Genomic DNA, 19,425 nt, shown 5'->3' on the forward strand with positions numbered 1-19,425 from the left:
CTCTCTCTCTCTCTCTCTCTCTCTCTCTCTCTCTCTCTCTCTCTCTCCCATTCCCTACTTATTTTAGATTCTTATTTTTCTTTTCTCTTGGGAACTACTGAAGGGGAATATTAAAGAGATTTAGAATAGGTTAGAGTTGCTACCCCAGTTGAAAAAATAACTTAGTTCAAGAGGGGATTGGATACATTTTTGTGAGTAACACTGTGAGCTATTGTGAGTAACAAAGAGAAGAATCTTAGAATCATTTGGACTTACATTTTGAGAGGGATCTCAGAGGTCATCTAGTTCAACTCTCTTATTTTTATAGATGAGGAAAAAGGTCCTTGGTGGTGAAGTGATTTGCCCAGTATTGGGGGTGGCAGAATTTTGGAGCACATGCCTATCTTTTAGAGGATTTCTTATGAAACATCCCTTGGTTTGTGTTACATGCAGAAAACTGGGTTCAATGGACTGGTCTAATCTGAAATATCATTTTGACAGTCTTCCCTATCATGGCTAACAATAACCTAGCTGACTGATTGTGATGGAAGCTCAGAAGACAATTCCTCAGTAAGACCATAGCCTGCTGGCTGAGAAGGCCTTTTCCCTTGTGGGGAAATGACCATCTAATTAAGTATTTTCTTCTTCTTCTTCTTGATGTGATCTTGGTTAACTTTTGCTTGTTCCTTTAGGGCTCATATCAGTCAATCTACAGTAGCTGCCAAATTGATTTTCTTGCCTATTTTTCCCTTTCTGGGACTGGCCACATGGCATCCCCAGGCCTCTCACCCATCAGTACTTTCTGCACGGAGTGCTCATGTTAGGTTCCTTGTCACTGCTGAGTGCCAGCTGTGTGGGGCCTTGATTAACATGGATAAAAGTTGTTGCTTGTGCTAAGTTTTCATCTTTGGAAGTACTTGATGGGAGAATCCTGGGCAGAGGAGTAGTCCTGGAGTCCCAGAGAATATTGCAATCTTGGAGCACTGATTGGTTGCCACTCATTTGACTGATGAGTGAGGTGGAGTAACCCCACTGTCTTCAATGAGATACTCAAATCACAGAAAATAATTACAGGAAGGGGGGCAGGGAGGAAGGGACTTTATAGCGTTATAGCATCCTATGTGACATCCTATTTCACAAGTTGCTCATAGCTTGTGATATTTGATGATACTTATACAACTTGAAGGACCTATTTACTAAAAGTATTTGAAATTCTCCTTTTCCACCCCCTGCCCCTTAAGGAAACCCCACAGCCAATAATTCCTACATAAACATAAGATAATGTAATATCTATACTCATAACCTTTCATTTTTATGTTTCCGTCATCTAGGATCATGGGATTTAGTACTGGAAGGGAGTGGAGAGATAACCTATCCCAGTGCTTTCATTTTACAGATCAGGAGACTGAGGTCCAGAGAGGGGAAGGGCTGAAGTCCAACATGTTCATTTTTACAGAGGAGGAAGTAGAGAAACTAAAGTGACTTTGCCAGGTCACACAATGATTTAGCAGCAGAGTCAGGATTTGATTCCAGACCCTCTGGCTCTAAAAATAAGTATACAGCTCTACACAGTGAGATGGTTCATCCAGTAAGATGTTCCTTTTAATTCAAAGTATTTTCTAGAAAGTGAGTCCTTTAAGGGCAGAGATCACCTCATGTTTCTTTTTAGACCCCCCACAGGGCAATACTAGGTGATAATAATATGAGCACCCATAGTAGATGCTCAATCGTCACTTGAATGAATGAATGAAATGGGAGAATGGACTCAGTAAATGAGGCTAAATATCATTTCCCATTTGGTTACTGAGGCTCTTGCGAAATATTATCCTTGGAAACTAGACAGCAGCATTTTTGACTAAAGAGGACAAGTTTTTGCAAACAGTGAGAAAAAACATCAATCTAATTAAAGAAAAATTAAATTAAGGCTGTACTCATGGATAACTCCAAACTGACAGGCTGGAAAGCTGATACTTTTGGGTAGTGCAGAACTCACTAAAAACCGGTTTCTTGACCATAGAAGATTTTTTAAAAATTAGAACAAGTTACAAATGATTCTTTAAAATTAAAATAAGCCTCGTACAGGCAGGGATTATGCCCTTAAAAATAATATTTGGATTCCCAGCACCTAGCTTGTTCAAGGTGGCCAAATGGAAAGAATGCAGGACATAGAAGTCAGGAAGACATGAATTCAAATTTCAGACACTTACTAGTTGTGTGACTTTGGGCAAGTCTTCTAATTTCTACCTGCCTTAGTTTTCTCATCTGTACAATGGGGGTAATAATAGCATCTACTTCCCAGGGTTGTTGTGAGGATCAAATGAGTAAACATGCAAAGTACTTTGCTTTTTGTTATTGAGTTGTTTCAGTTGAGTCTGACTCTTTGCGACCCAACTTAGGATTTTCTTGGTAAAGATACTGCAATGGTTTGCCATTTCCTTCTTCAGCTTATTTTACAGATGAGGAAACTGAGGCAAACAGGATGGGGTGAGTTGCTCAGGGTCACACAGCTATTAAGTGTCTGAAACCAGATTTCATCTCATGAGGATGAGTCTTCCTCTTTCCAAGCCCAGTGCTCTATCCACCGTGCCACTTAGCTACCCATAATAGATGCTAGCTATTACTAGTAAATGCCTGATGGATTTGTTGAATTGTGCTGCCTGGTTAGAGTGTTACTTGGGGCAATCACTTGTCTTCTGCAAGGTTATTTCTCCAGATTGTCTTAATAACATGGCCTCCCATAGAACAGCTGTACCATAGTTATAGAGCATGGAGGTGGAGAAGGGGACAAGTACAACTTTAATTCAACAGGATGGGAGACAAACGAAAGAGAAAATTATTTAAGTGTCCTCTTGAAAATAACCCTGGCTCTGGGGCCAGAGGACCTGGCTTCAAATCCTAACTGCTGCTTACTGTTGGTGCCAGGTCTTTAATTCCCTGAGGGCTTTGGGCTAGATGACCTCACTGGTCCCTAAACCTATGAACCTGATGGACTGACAATCTAATCACTTACTTCTTGTTTTAGTTGAAATTCTCTTGATGGCAGTCCTTTAGCCTCTCTTAGCCAATTTTCAGCAAGCCAGATCTTCCCTGGAATCTCTGTTTGATCATCCTTTCTCTTCCCTTTCTCCCCCCACCCAGCATCCTTTTCTCATAAAGATGTAGAGCCCATTTCTCTGCTTGCCTGGTAGAAAGCAAAGTTAGGAATGATTCTTTGAGGGGGTGAAGTTCTTTAATTCATTCTTTTGAACCTCCCCCCACTTTGTTTCTCTCAGACAATTGTTTCTGGCAGGCCAGGTTTGCAAGTTGGGCAGGGTTGACCAGGCTCCTTTTAAACGAAAGCAACATGTGGCTCTGTTACCTAATCTTTGTGTCTGAAATTCAAACCAAATAGGAAATAAATAGAAGATGAAAGTAGAATGACTGTAATTTATAGAAAAGCTTGCAAGTGATTTTTAAGAATTCGCAACATTTTCAAGAAAAGCCAATAAATGAGGCAGGGTAGGGCAGGGCAGGCTAATATATCTTCAGAAGGCAGATATTCTTGAAAGATATAAGCTGTTCCTGAGGTAATCAGTCAACATATGTGATAGAGAGGGAAGGATCTCCTTAACTTTAATCATAGAAACTTCACATTCCATAGAAGTTAGACGATCTCTTCATAATCTCCCAATGGAACAAACAGGACAAGGTGTTATTAAAGCTGCCACAGGTATGTTTGACTTTTGACCTTTGCCAGCATTAGTTATGAGAGGCTGTTTTCCTCCAATGCCTATTAGATTTCATTTCCTGACAAGGAAGACTTTTCAGTGAATGGATAGCCCTTCCTTTTTGTTCTTCTGCTTTTTTTTCTTTTGATAGCTGGCAGGAGAGGTTAGCGCTAAGTACTAAGTTGGTATTTCATAAAAATCCTCAATTTGATACCATGTCGGGGTTTTAACTTCTCCTAGATTGTTCATTGTACATAATTGATGTATTTTCACTATCATTCTGTGTTTGCCTTTTCACTTCTTCGTACACATCTAATCCTAAGAATTGTCCTGTTGCTTAGACTTTGTAGAATCAGGTGCAGCTGATTCTGTGACTTTTGCTTTGAGATTTAGGGATGTTCCATTACATCGACGAGCACATTTTCTTATAGCCACAGATCCCTTTGATGGTGTGTCTTACTGTGTACGTGTCGTCTCCCTCATTAGACTGGGAGATCTTAGAGGCCAGGGACTGGGGTTGTTTTTTTTTTTTTAACCTTTCTTTGTATCCCCAGTCTTTATCATAGTGCCTAGCCCATAAATAGGAACTTAATAAATGCTTATTCACTTATGTTTGTACAGTGAAAAGAACGATGAATTTGGAATTAGGAAATCTGGGCTCAAATTGTTCTGCCTTTTTCCTACCTATATGACTTTGAACAAATCACTCGATGTTTCCAGTTTTCATTTGCTTCACCTATCAATCAATCAAGTAATCAGAAAGCATTAATTAAGCACCTACTATATGCCAAGGGGATACAAATGCAATGAATAAAATGATATCTACTTGTAAGGATCTTATATGTGAATGAGGAAGATAAGTAACTATATGAGTATATGTATAGAATAATGAGAATAAATACAAGTAAAAATAAAATAGTTTAAGACAAAGTAGTTTGGAAAGGATAGCAATGGTAGTTTGGTGGGTGGTTTCAGGAAAGAATTAATAGAAAAAGTGGTGCTTGAACTGCATTTCAAAGGAAGGGATAGATTCTGTGAAGCAAAAGTCAGGAGGGAGTGAATTCCAGGCTTGGAGGATAGCCATTGTAAAGTCATTGAGTCAGGAGGTAGAGTGTGATGTGTAAGGAACAGAGAGAAGCCAATGTGGTTGGATCACAGAGTGTGGAAGGAGTAAGGTCCAACTGGATTGGAAAGATAGGCTGGGATCAAGTGAAAGGCTTTAAAAGCTGTAAAAGAAGGATTTTGGATTAATTATCCTCTAGATTTTCTTCTACTTAATCTAAATCTATAATTCTGAAAAAAAAACAAAACCCCCAAATCTGTATCTCCTTCCCCAAATACATGAATATTAATATTAAGCTGGTATAAAACACTGATTTTCATGGACAATGGTCTGGTTACATTTGGTCACAGCAGAGGAGTAGTAAATTTGGGGACTATGCTTTATATCTTTATATTTCATTGGGAGATTCTGGCCCAATTCAGGATAGGGATGGATACAATTCAGAAACTGTTGCCCTCTCTCCATTCGTCAGCCCTCCAAGGATTTAGTCCCAGGACAACCTCTGAAGGTTTGGAATGATTTCCTGGCTTCTGTGGCTCTCACTTCTGGCATACTGGCTGAAGTAGATGCTAAATGTGGCAATATTCTTAGGGACATCCTTTACACTGCTTTTTCTCCTTCCACTGAAGATAGCTCTTCCCAAGCCCACTGTCTTGCCAAATAGATGAGACAAGAACATGTTTTCTATTGATTTTGAAAAGCAATTCAGGACCCAACTGGTAATAATAGGTGTGACCCGTACAGTTTTACATGCAGCCTGCTAGCAGCTCCAGCTCTTGTCGAGTCACTCTGATGTTTGGGATGCACATTCTTTGAAGATTACTTCTAAAGGAAGACATCCAAATCCTTAATTCGCGATTCTGTCTATTCCTGCCGTGTTTACATTCCACCATGGCAGAAGATCACTGTAAAAAGAAAAGATGAAAATGCACTTTAAAAAGGGTTTCTAGCGACAGGCCTCCTTCAAAGATCCTAGTCCTTCTCCCCTTTTCCCTTCTCGTTGGCACAAAAGTCCGTGTTTTATGGAGGAAAAAAATGTATATGCTAATGGGTGATATAAAGGCTTATCCACATGGTTGTGACCTATCCCAGGAGAACTCTTGGACAGAACAGTAGTGTGTGACAAAGCAAATGCATCTTTAGCATGCTGCAGGGCAGCTGTTTGCCTTTAGGGTCACTGCAAAGTTCCTGACAGGACTCATTAAGTTCTATGATGGAATGTTCTGAAATGAATCCTCGTGAAGCTTCATGGTTTATTTGGACCTATGATGATGCTGTCAGGATCCTTGCCCTTTAACCACAGATGAAGGGACTTTTTAAGGGTCTTCTCACAGTAGGTATTAAGGGAAGCACTGGTGACAAAAATGAAATTGCTGAGCTTTGGTCTCAGTCAGCTATTTAGGTATGTGTTTGGGTGTCAGATCTAAAGATTCTTGGAACATCATTCTCTTGACCCAGAATCATAGAATCTTATAGCTAGAAGTGGAGGTCATCTAGTCCAATGTCATCATTTTACAAATGAGGAAACTGAGTCTTAGGCAAAAATGAATGATGAAAAAATGCATTTATTAAGCATTTTGCATCTGCAAAGCACTGACCAATGCAAGTACAAAAGCAAAGATAATCCTTACCCTAAAAAAGTTTACATTCTAATGGAGGAGACAGCATGCTTAGGAGAGTGGTGGTCAAGGAGGGACACTTTGGTCTGGAAAGTTATGGGGTGATGAATGGAGCAGATTGACATAGTCTATCCAGGAACAATGGCAGACTTGATGGGATCATAATTCATGGTTTATTGTTTTAGTACTGGAGAGGAGAGAGGAAAGAGCAAGCAAGGCTGTTGGCAAGGATGACAGAGAAGTTGTGGCCAGAGAGGAAGGAGGGAAGTGAAGGATGGCTGGGAGTTTCCTAAAATAATAGTCTGAGAGTAGCAGTCACTAATCTAGAAAGGAGGAGTCAAAGTCTCAGTAGTAAGTGGCCCAGCTGGAGCTGGAACCCAGAAGTTAAGTACTTCTCCAGTATTCTTTTCACCATTCCACACTGAATCAACATCTAGGGATGGATCCCATATATTTCAGCTGAATATTCAATCACAAGCAATGGAGAGAATTGGTTATTTTGTAGCAAGCTGGTGCTGCCTGTTTCCATTGCTGGTTCTTAAGAGTGGGCCATTTAGAATAGAACACAACTTTAGGAACACTTGAGAGATTGAAAGTAAGGAAGGTGAGTACTGCAAGAATGTTAATTGTATGTGTGCAATCTGAAGGTAAATAAAGATGAGTTTGTATCACATGTGGCTTTAAATGATACATCACTTTGCTACTCTTCACTAATATGCATAACAAAATCTTTCCTCAAAGTATTCTGTCCATACTTAATGACTGACATATCATATTCCCAGAATAGAATGTAAGCCCTTTGAGGACAAGAAATATTTTTATTCTGCCTTTGTCTTTTCAGAGCCTAGCATAATATTAGCTTATAATTCACACTTAATAAATGTTTGTTGGGTTGGATTGGAGAGGATATAATGAAAATATTTATTGCTATTCAACCAGGCAAGGATCATTATACTTCTATGCAGTTTATATACTAAAGCCTATTGGGTTCCTCATCGTCTTGGGTAAAAATATCAGTCTATTGGTCTTATTATTTTTTAGGTTAAGAGAAAAATTTCAAATACAGTAAACCAATTAAATTTATAAAAAATATTTAGAGAACGAGTTATAGGAATTATTGTCAACAGTGCCTGTTCTAGCTAAACAATGTCCCATTTAATGCCTTACAGTTCTGTGATTTTATAGTTTTGTTTCAAAGTCAAATTGATAAAAATTGTGCTCTATTGCAAAACAAACAAATATTCATTAGATTGATGAACTAGTATTAATGATTGGAGTGGAGATCTCTAGGGATGTTTGGGAAGTTTTTCTAAAGACTTCTGCTGGGACCCTGGCCATTGACTCTCCAGTAACCTTAATTTGAATCTCTCCTCAGGAGAGCCAGTGAAAAGACTCTCAGGGTGATAAAGATAGGATCTACATACCCCAGAGTAGTGGTGACTAATTGTTTTGTGTGGATTAGCCAATAGCTAATCCAGAGATTCAGGCCCCAACTCATGTTTTGAAGATTCTCTTGGCATTGACTTACTATCAGAGACCCTCCATAAGGATGCTGGATCTACTCTTCTTTGAACTGTGTAGACACAGCCAAATCCCAAACTATGAAGACTTTGATTGTTTGTAGCTATAAACAAACCAACTATTAGATTTTAAAAAGCCCTCTTCCCCTCAGCGCCCCACAAAAAAGTTTTCTTTGATTCCTCACTTTTGTGCCATGGTCATAATCAATCCTAAACTACTTGAGGGCAGGTACTGTTTTTCATCTTTGTCTTTGTATTTCCTGACCTACTATAGTGCCTTATACCTTGTAGGTAGCTGCTTAATGAAAGACTATTAATTGAACTGAATTCACTATTTCCAAAAAAATGAGAAAAATGAAGACTTTCCTATTTCTTATTGCCTTTAACTCTGGTATGTCTCCCATCTATGCTCCCTTCACAGTCCCACTGCCACCTCCTCCTAACTGGGGCCCTCCTCACCACTGGACAACTGTAGCAAACTCCAACTGATCTCCTTGCCTGGAATTTCTCTCTCCTCTCTAATCCATCCTATACAAATGCAGCCACAGTAATCTTCTTAATGCATCGATCCAAACATTGCCATCATAGCTTACATTTTGATGGTGCCTTCAGGTTCCACAGCTCTTTACCCTTTCTAATTTCACTTCATTCATGATTTCCTCTCAATGAGAAAGATAGTGCAAATATTTTCACCCCCTTTAACAAATGAGGAAACTGAGGCTCCGAAAATTTAAATGAGTTACCTGAAGTTATCAGCTAGTTAGTGGCTAAAATTTTTATAGCATCTATATAGTTAAAAGGACATAAATTGCAAAATAAAGACTTTCCCCTGCCCCAGTTTTTGGCAAGAAGGCCAGGTCAAATGAAATATGGGCAGGGGTTTGCAAGTCTTCAAGTGATAACATAAATGTTAACCATTATATGTAACATTATATTCTCTCAAGTGTTTTTTCAACAAATGCATTTTACTGACCAGTGTAGAAATAGTATAAATGAAGGAAGGAATCTTCAGTCCTGGTTTTCTAACTCCTCAGAACTGATTCTCTCCATTTGTTAGGTGACTTGGGACTTTGAATAAATTCTCTAAACAATTTATTATTAACTCACTATTTTAAAAGTTTACCATTTAATACTTGTGAGAAAGGAGAAAACTATTACTAAAATAGTATTAATAATAATGTTGACTAGAATATTAATAATATCTGCATTCCATAAAATTGAGAACAAAATAATAATAGTATTAACAATGAGCAATATGCTATAAAATGAGTATTATTATTCATTTTAATACAGGTCATTACTGACCTCAGTGTCCCATCTTGCCCATGTCACTCTGCTACGAATTGTAAATTCAACCGTTGTAAAAGGAGGGTCTCCTTGCTATCAGTAAATTAATCCTAGGGAAGAGCTCTTCGTGGTCCATGGAGATGTGGCACAAGAATGGTAGCTGGTGTTGGGGGTGGGGTGAATGATAAATATGGTTAATATTCAGAAGGAGGAATTGATTTTTAGAATGTGCCTTTGATTCACTAATCTCTGACATTGAGACATTTTTGAAGTCTGTTGCTATAATTAGAATTCTATAAGCCATTTTATGTCTCTATCAAAATTTTAAGAGACATAGAAAATTTAAGGATTTTGGGGTATTATAATTCATCACATCAACTCAAGTAATTTTACTCTTTGAACATTAGCACAGAGTGATATTCCTGAGAGTTGGGGTGACTTTTGCCAGGTATTCCAGATATATTAAACATATTTAAGGCTGTGTGCTCACTAGCGAGCTCTGTTCTGATATTCTAACTTCCTCCCCACCCCATTGACCAGCACAGTTTGAGCTGGGCTAAAGAAAAATGACTTAAAAATTGCTTAACTCACTCCTTTGTTTTCATTGTACTTTGCAGCTAGAAAACTAAGCCGGAAGTTTGGCGGGGGTAGAGGCCTTTATTCCACAGCTGTGGGTATTTCCCCAAATCCTGCTTTTGTGAAGGGGAGGGAGTGTGGCTACTAGAATTCAGGCAGAGAGATAACAATTAGTACCCTCTCTTCATGGCCTCACTGTGGCAGCTACAGCGTGACTCAGGTGAGTCATAGCAGTGGGGCTGAAGTGCTGGTCAGTCAGAGAAGAGAGAAAAAAAGAGAAGAGGAGAGAGAGAGAGAGAGAGAGAGAGAGAGAGAGAGAGAGAGAGAGAGAGAGAGAGAGAGAGAGAGAGAGAGAGAGAGAGAGAGAGAGAGAGAGAGAGACACACACACAGACATGTGGACTGCAGGCTCTGTGTGTGAAGCCTCACTTAGTCACAGGCCAGGGAAGCAGCTAGTCATCTGTGTTCAAGACCTCATCAGATTAGTGAATCCCCAAAGGTGCTAAGTCCAAACTGTCATTTCATTTAAACTTTTCCTCCCCCTCTGCTTCTAATTTTTTTTTTTTCAAATGCAGAGGCTATCCTTGTTACTTAAAAAAAAATCAGTTTGCAAAGGGCCGACAACCAAAATTGAAAAAAGGGGGCATGTAGCCATCAGGCTCTGATGATTAGTATTAAGATGAGGTGCACTTTAGCTTGGCTGAAACTTGTTCCTAACAGAATGTTAAATACTTAGAGAAAAGAAAGATTATGTCTATCTAGTTACACCATTCCTTGATATATGCACCATGTCAGCGGGCCATTGTCTCCTGGGTAAAGACTGAGAGTTCAAATACCCACTATCTCTCCCCTGGTGCTCCAAATGCTCTGCTTTGAAGTTTTTATAATCCATCTGTCATCTTCTAGTAGGGAGGGCACATGTTCTGTACCACTCAATTACAGAATTCTTTTTTGCCAGCTACAATGAGACAGGAAAGAATGTTATGGGTGGGTGAGAGAAACTGTCAGATATACTACATTCCTAGGATTCATATGGATGATGTTATTCCAGAGAAGGAACACAGCATGCGTTATTGTTCAAATGTATTAAGGGTACACTTGGTATTGCACTGTTGAGTCCCTTTGATTTTTACCGACTCGTCTTCATATTTGATAATTCTGGGTTTGCACAAGCGAATCAGCCAAACCTTCTCTGGGGGGTGTGGACCATCCCATACAGATTTAAAAGGAGACCTTTGTTTCAGCTGGCAGAGGGTCAGTTTCCCAAATGTGCCGATTTTCCCAAGCAGCTAAACACCGTCATTTTTGTTAGCACATCAGTGCAAAAAGAAGGTTTTTTACTTTTTAAATAGAACATGTTGGGCATTCGAGATGATGGTAAATAAATGTAACAGGATCTTCCATACAAATGATTTCTCTCATCATCTGAACTGAAAGCCTGAATATTATATATTCTGCCATCTGGTGAAATCAGGGGAAGTTTTTTTTTTTTTTAAACAGGGCACATACATATAAGCAATAGGAATGACATGTCCTTAAATTGGGTATTTTCCTTAAAAACAATCCACCTTAGAGTGATTGGTGTTGCTTGATACCATGTTAACTTCTTGCTCATTGAGTCATGGGTGGTTAAATTCGTTGTCTTATGTGAAATGAGTTTGATGATCTCAGCCTAGTCTCCAGTGGGTATTAATTCACATTATGAAATATCTAGCATAATTTAGCACCGAGTGGCATAATTTGCATTTTTGCTCAAGATAGGGGCAGTGATAGAAGATGGGGATATATCATCTTTCATTCAAAAGGAGACGGTTCCTCTATGTTGCTTTAAAAATATTAATAGTCTTATGACTATTATTAGCGTGTTGTGAGCTTATGGTGTGAAAAGCTTGATGGGAGAAAAAAGGCATTAGGGCTTTGGCACTCCCCGGACTGAAAACTATTCAGAAAATGGAGCCATTTACCAAAATGTCATTCTACCCCAGAAGAATCAGGGCTCCATCATTGAATTCATGTCTGACAATTTCACATGTGTTCAGAGTCGCACACTGAAGCATACACGGAATCCATGGCAAGAAGGAGCCAGTCTTCTTGGGGACCTTCACTGTCTTATTGCCTATGTTTCACAGATTGGGAAGGCAATTTGGTATGCTCCAGTATAGAAGGGGCTGCATAAATGCCTGATATTATTATAATAATGAATTTAGTATAACTCCTATAATTTTATCCTCTGATCACACTGATCATGGGAGGATGGGGCTTAGTCTATATACCATTAATTGAAATCTGGAGACAATTTTAAAATAGTTGTTTTTATTTTTCCCCCTGCAACTTCAGGAGGGCAGTCTGCAACTGTCGGGTCAGGCCGGGAACCAATTTTCTTCTCATTACTTTTGATTTTGGAGTCAATACAAATTTCATCAGGGATTGTAGGGTGCAACTAGCTCTCTGTCTGCAGAGACACAGAGACACAAGATTGTGTGTACATTTGGGTTAAAGATTTACAGAAGGGAATTGTTGGTGAGTCAGGATAAGCAAGGAAGAAATATGCAGCAACAAACAGTCTCCTCTGATATTTTGTTCTTGGCTGATTAACATCAGGAGGATAAAGCTCTGAAGGCATTGAGTAGGAAGGGGACTGAGGGAGGTTGAGGCTTTGTAAACCCCACAGCCCAGATATGTATATGTTACTTCACAGTATTTAACCCTTTTTTCAGACTCCCCCATCCCCCTTCTCTTTTGTCCTTTTCCTTTTACTCTGTTTTTTGTATGATTTGCCTTCCGTGGTCTCTCTCTCTCTTGTCCTGTCCTTTTTTTTTTTTGTTCTCTGTTTTTCTCATTGTTTTCTCTGAAGTGCTCAGGATTTAAGCCTCCACAGAAACTTTATTAATCATTTCAATTCAGTAATTATTTATTAGCAGCCTGTAACATCCCCTGTACCATGTTAGGTGCCACAGATTAAAAAAAGACTGGAAAGCCACATAGCTTTTGCCCTCAAAGAGCTTACAGTCTAATACCAGATGAAGAAAAAAAATTATAGGAGGCTGAAGTTTTTTAGGAAAATTGTGGGAATATGGGAAATATTTTTGTTCTCTAATTTGCATGTAACTGACTGTCTCGGGATTTCCATTTGCCCATAAAGTGATTTGTAGAGAAGTTAGTCTCTGTAATATCTTTTGTGACTCCCTCATTTTTTACCACCGCCAATTTGATTATTGGTGGGTCATAGTATCAGCACATCTATCATGAAAATATTGGCATAATTAAAGATTTTTTTAAAAAAATGAGACCAGTCGTTTGCTATTTCATGCTAAAACCAATTCACAGTAATGTCCTTTCTTCATGATTTGGTATTGGCAATAGCAACATATACTTAATCACATTTTCCATGAATAGTTATCTAATTCATATTATTGCTAATATAAAATAGGAAAATAGAATGTTGGCGTCGAAAACCAGCCTTGCTTTGGCTAGGACATATGACTGTACAGAAGGATCCTGAGCTCCACTGGCGAATCTAAAAGGATGCTGTCTCTACTTTTTCTCTAAGGTACATTGAGAATTTCATTAGTAACCAGATAATTCCAGAGTCGAGTCTAGAGAAAAGAAGCACAATGTGTGACGCTGTTAGATTGAAGTCAGGAAGTTCATGTTTTTAGCCTGGGCTCTTAACATTTGGGGTTGGCCCTTGGGAAATTTCCTGGGAGACTGAGGTCACATTTTTTATACATGTTGAAAAATATTCACTTATCAGTATTGGCGCAACTGTAAACAAGTGATAAAGTGACAACGTTTCCAACAGTAAAACTGACAGCATTTACTTTAATTTTCTGTCATTTTGGTAATTATATCAATCAAGACCCAAAACTAAAATGATATTTTAGCATGCAGTAAGAAATGAGGAATTCAGATCTTAAAAGACCATTACAATTAGCTTTGAAACATTCCCCATTTTAACATAATTGTTTCATATAGCTTATATGTCTTCATTTACAGGCAAATATTCTGTTGATCTTTTATAAACAAAGTAGCACCCATCTGCTTCTTGAGACACTCCTGGTGCCTATTCATTGCAAAAATAATACATGTCCTAATGACTTCCACATATTTTGAAATCTCCCTTTTGAAATTGGTCTTGGCAGATTATTTGCAGGTACTTGAGTTGCATCTGTTTGCAATTTTGCAAATGCGGAAGACTTTAATGTTGAGCACTGCAAGAGGGCTATTTTAATCCTCAGATAACATTGACTGTCATCAAAAGCCACATTTATCTTTTCCAAGGTGGGGCAAATGTGTAATGTTAAAAGACAGTAAAAGGTCAAGGTCAAGGCTGAGGTCTGACTATTTTCCTTTCATAAAACCATGCCTTTTGCCTTTTCTTTCTTCCAGTTCTTTTCATTGAAGTCTAAGCTTAACTACCCATCGCCAAGAGGATGTTTTGCTGATAAAATGAAAGATCAGGAAGAAAGTAAATCTGAAATAATTGTGAACGTCAGTCTCTTGTACTTATTACCACCATGTGGCTAACAGCTGACCAACTTGAAGCTGTTTCTATTTACACTGCAGAACTAAATACCATTGTACTTGAAAATTCAGCATTCCTCCTGTGAAATCACCAGGCCCTTTAGCAGGTGGGCACCTCAGCTAAGTTTAGGTGTCCATAGTCATGTGCATAGATCATGGAAGATGTGTCTCTTCTTCCTGGACTGGAAGATGTGTCTCCTCTTCCCAAACAAAGGCACCAGACTTGTAGGAATGCCAGAGGCCAAGTAGGGAGTTTTAGCAGCTTTTCTGAAGGTTGATTCAGTAGGCCAAGCTCCAATGGTGAACCCAGGCAAACTCAGACATACAGTTGAAGTGACCTGACAGTGGCCTTACCTGACTTAGTTGTGGTAGCTGCTCCAGCACCTGGTAGGAGATCTTGAGAAGAACTCTTTAAGTTTGGAGCACAAAGTGACGAATGAAAGCAGTTTTTTTTAAACCAATTTGGAGTTGGATTCATTTGCCTTTCCCCATTTAGAATAGAATGGCATGCCATTTTCTAGATATGTTACATAGGGATTAAGCAAGGTGATTTTCTCTTTAGGTCAGTCCCATCTTTTGCCACAAATAACTAAAGTATGTAACCTCTTCCGGGAGAATGTAAACACCTTGAGGGTAGGGATTATTTTTCATTTTGTGGTTATATTTCTAGTATATAGTATTTTGTGTACAGATTGTATCCCTAGTATACAATATAGTTGCTGTACCCTTTTTGGGGGGAAGGGGGCAAGTCTATGATTTAATTTGCATAGGAAATTTTAGGTGTATGAACTTACTTAGAGAGGCAACTTGTCTGTTGTCTATAGTCTCAGAGAATCATCTGGGGCAGAGGTATCAAACCCATTCCAGCTTTCAACACTACCAGGTGGGGTCAAATTAGAGTAAGATGTAATTGGGAAATATTTGACAAAACAAATTTAAAAATATGATAGATCATAGATTATGTGAATATGTGGTTTTCTAAGTTAATATGTGGCCAGCAGGGATTCTTAGGAATAGTTTAATGACTCTGTTTTGATATGAGTTTGATGGGGGTTAGGGAGGGGTGTAGAATGGAATTTTAAGTGACTTGCCCAGGGTCATATAGCTGATAAACATACAGTGAAGGACTTGAACTCAGCTCTTCCTGATTCCAAGGTCAGCTACTCTAGCTACTATATCAGGTTTCTTTGCCTGGAGGCAAGCAGTTAATAAATAGTTTTTTTTTAATCAAGCTGAACTGAAAGATTATATCTAAGTATAAAATGTAGGTTCTTTAGTAGCTGGGTTTGATGCAGGCCAGGAATACTAGTTCAAAATTACTGTCAAATATGGTAAAAACTGTGTATCCTGAAAAAAATAGCTCTGGTAGTTTCAAAGATGCTAAAGAGAGACAAGAAATGAGGAGATAAAACAACAGGAAGGAGGAAGCTTCACTCAGGGACCTTTATGTGAAGTCACAAAACCATATTTGAAGAACCCAGACAATGCCCAAATGCCAGTTAACCCCCAATTAACCTTGGGGTTAATTTTATTTATTTTTAAAATTAAGCCTTTAAAAATTTTTTCAGGCATTTTTTTTCTTTCCCATGCTACATAGCAGTAATCATCAAACTACTTGGTATTGGTCAAAAATAAGAGAGGCCTATCAGTGGAACATATTAGATATATCACAGACAGAAGCAAACCTAATAGCCTAATGCTTTTGGAGAAACCCAAAGATGCTAGCTACTAGGGTAAGGGCTTACTATTTGACAGAAACTGCTGGGAAAACTGGAAAACATTCTGGCAGAAACTGATGTTAAGTCAGCACCTCACACCATATACCAAAGATAAGGCCCAAATGAAAACATGACTTAAATGTAAAGGTCACATCACTAACATATTAGAGTAATGAGGAAGAAATTACTTTTTGGATCTATGGATAATGTAGAGTTTGTGACCAAACAAAGAATAGATTGGGGTTCATTTTAAAAAAGTGATTGTGGACCATGGAATTCCAGAACTGGAAAATATAGGTGAGAGAAACAGGCTCAGAGAGGGCAAAAGATTTGCTTGAGGACTGGGCCTAGAACTCAGATCCCTTCATTTCCAGTCCAGTGCTTTTATCCCACATGATGCTCTTTGGAAATAATGACCAATTCTGTTATGAGTTTCTACGTGAAATATACAATCAAAAACAGGACCTGGGGAGTTTGATTTTGTAGGGAAGCTAAGGAAAGGGTTAATACTTTTAAGCCCTAGTTTTTTCTAATTCATGAATATATATATATATATATATATATGTATATATATATTTTAAAATTCTGTCTTAAAAAATCAACAGTGTGAAGCTTCTAAACTAGAGTGTATGTAATTATCTTATTTAAGAATTCTTCACTTCACGAAGGGATTATTGGAAGTTGCCCTAGAACATAGTGAAAAGAATATTATCTCTGGAGTGAGGTTTAGATTCTGCCTCTGATGCTTACTACCTAGACACATCACTTAGCCTTTGTTGACCTGGGTTTCTTCATCTGTAAAGTCAGAGGATTGGACTAAATGACCTCTGAAGTCCTTTCTGCCTTTAAATCTATGGTTCTGATGTCTTCCATTGCATTTAAAATGGGACTGGATTTTTTAAAAATGTAGATTTTCACAGTTTTCCAGGAATCAGAGATAATAAAGGAAGGATTTGTGGCAAAGGTACAGGTTAGACTGATTGAGCTATGAGATGACCTCTCTCCTCACCCTGTTTTTTTTAAAGACTAGGTCTCTTCATTGTACCCAAGCAGTAAGTTCAGTAACTGCTTACAGATCTAGTCCATCTGCTGGTTGGCACAGGAGCTTTACCTATTTTGTTTCCAGCCTAGTCATTCACCCTTCCTCTAGCTCCCCCTGTTCTTGGGGGTTTTATTATACCTGTACTGAACTTAGTGAGGACATCTGATTGAGTCTGCTGCAGTTCAGAATTCCTGAACCTCCCAGGTATCTGGGATTACAAGTATGTGCTATCATACCTGGTCCTATGAAGCCCCTTTCAACTGAGATGCTATGATTTTATGAATGGACTTGTTTCATAAAATGAGGAATACCTGCATGCAACCCAGACATACACAGGTGTCTCGTAAACAAACTTTTCCTGTTTTTTTTTCGTTGCTGCTCTACAGTCTATTGGATCAGTATTTTATTCCCAGTAAATGTAGCCAGACTAGCCTCTATGAGCTATTGTGTTAAAACACACATACTGACCAATTGACAGTTTTAGAGACTGTCTATATTAGCCTTTCAATTAGATAAATTTAGCAAAAATTTATTAAGACCTGCTATATTTATAAGGCACTGTGTTAGGTGCTTGGAGGGAAAGGGTTCAAAGACAAAAATGAAAACTAGACTATAGACTTAGAGCTGAAAGGGCCCTATTATCAACCTCATTAAAATTCTCGAGGCCAGAAGGCTTCCTGTTGGAATCATTTGACCACTTTTCCATTCTTTGTATGTCTTTTCTCTAATAGAACTTTATAATAATAATAAAAGTAATGATGATGCTGATGATGACACCTTGTAGAAGGCTTTAGGGTTTTACTAAGGGCTTTTATCATAGCAGATGGGTAAAGAAGACATTGATTTCTACTTCTGTCATTCAACTTTCCCGGTGTGACTTTGGGCAAGCCATTTACTCGATTTTAAGCTTCCATTTCTTCTTCTAAAAAGTGAAGGGGATGAACAGTGACCTATCAGGTTGTTTCTATCTCTGAATTTATGATTCTATGAATTTTATTTTTTAAAATGAGTTTTTATTGCTATCTTTTGTCTTATATCACCTAAATTTCTTCCAGGATCCTTCACATACCACTTTCCATATAACAAAGAATGTTGCTAAGGATAAAAAAAGAAAGAAAGAAAAAGAGGGAAAAAACCTTAGCAAAACTAATTAATACATCAAAAAAGTCTGAAAATACATTCAATAATTTACACATGTGGACCTCTCACTTCTGCAAAGAGTTGTGGATGGTGTCTTCTCATTTCCTTTCTTTGAGGCCATGCTTGTTTGTAATTCTACAAAATTCACTTTTTGTTGTTTCTGTGGTTGTTCTTTCCATTTACATTGCCTTTGATTTTATCATTCCCATTTTACAGAGGAGAAAACTGAAGGTTATAGAGATCAAGTAAGTTGACTCAAGTCATAGCTAGGGAGTATTGTATCTGTAACTCAAGCATTTATTAAGGAAATAAACATTTATTAAGCATTTATTGTGTGCCAGGCACTATACTAAAGGCTGGAGATACAAATACTAGCCAAGAGAAGGGCAGTCCATGTTTCCAAAGAACTCCCTCCAACAACGGGGAAAGACAAGGCATGAAACAGAGATAAAAAGTCAGAACAAGGAAAGAGGGGCATGGTAGCAGTGTAAGGGCATGGTGGTTTAGTCTACAGAGCTGGAAGAAGATCCAGGAAAAGAATGAAGGACGCCTTGCCTGGTTTCTTCATCAAAATGGAGGTTAGTTGGATCTGAGCAATGGAAGAAGGAGGCCATGCCTTGTGGAAAGGTATTTCAGGGGGAGCAGGCCACCGGGGTGGTAGAATGTTCCAGGACAAGGACTCCCCAGCTGCCGAGGGAAGTGCTAGGATGCGAGCAGTAGAAGCATGATTTTGAAATCCAGAAAGTTAGGAAGAAGAAAGAGAGGAATGGAAGCAGATGACCTTTTCTTCTTTACAAAATGGATGCTCCAGGTCTTTTGACTCAGAATTAGAATAGACGCTCTTTTAAGTCCCTTTCCAGCTCTAACATGTTCTTCCCACTCTGCAGGTAAGCTGTAGGAGGGGATCAGAGTCTGGTTCATTGGCCATGTCCTCAGAGACACAAACACCATTTTCTAGTTTGGGAAACAGCACAGCAGAAACTCTGTTTCTTGTAGGGAAGTCATGACTAAGCCATCAGTCAGGCTCCTGGATGGAGATACTGTCAAGAGATTTCAAGATGCTTGCAAGTGTTTTCTACAGAGAGAAAAGCTATATCACTTGCAGACCAGTCTTGCACCTACAACTAGGAAAGAGGGCAGATAAGACTGTCATAAACTCAACTGTTTCTTTGCGGCTTCTGTTCTTGGCCTGCCTTTCTCCCTCCTTTTTTTCTGTCTTCATGGTAGATCAAAGGAAGGGGTTCCTTCCCT

The 19,425-nt window shown here is 38.6% G+C and overlaps 1 protein-coding gene across 14 annotated transcripts in view; it reads left to right on the forward strand.

Moving 5' to 3' along the window:
• The window catches only part of ZNF536 (zinc finger protein 536), a 615,457-nt gene that overhangs the window by 24,861 nt on the left and 571,171 nt on the right, over window positions 1-19,425 (forward strand). The window contains exon 2 of one of the 14 annotated variants that reach the window (XM_069082597.1): window positions 13,181-13,300. The exons of the other annotated variants lie outside the window; for them this stretch is intronic. The gene's annotated coding sequence lies outside the window, so the exon portion shown is untranslated. The remainder of the gene's footprint in view (window positions 1-13,180; window positions 13,301-19,425) is intronic. 14 annotated transcript variants of the gene reach the window in all.

This window comes from Petaurus breviceps, unplaced genomic scaffold (assembly GCF_028583685.1).
Source record: "Petaurus breviceps papuanus isolate PSGF00001 unplaced genomic scaffold, PetGlider_PUasm1.0 171, whole genome shotgun sequence".
Lineage (NCBI taxonomy): Eukaryota > Metazoa > Chordata > Mammalia > Diprotodontia > Petauridae > Petaurus > Petaurus breviceps.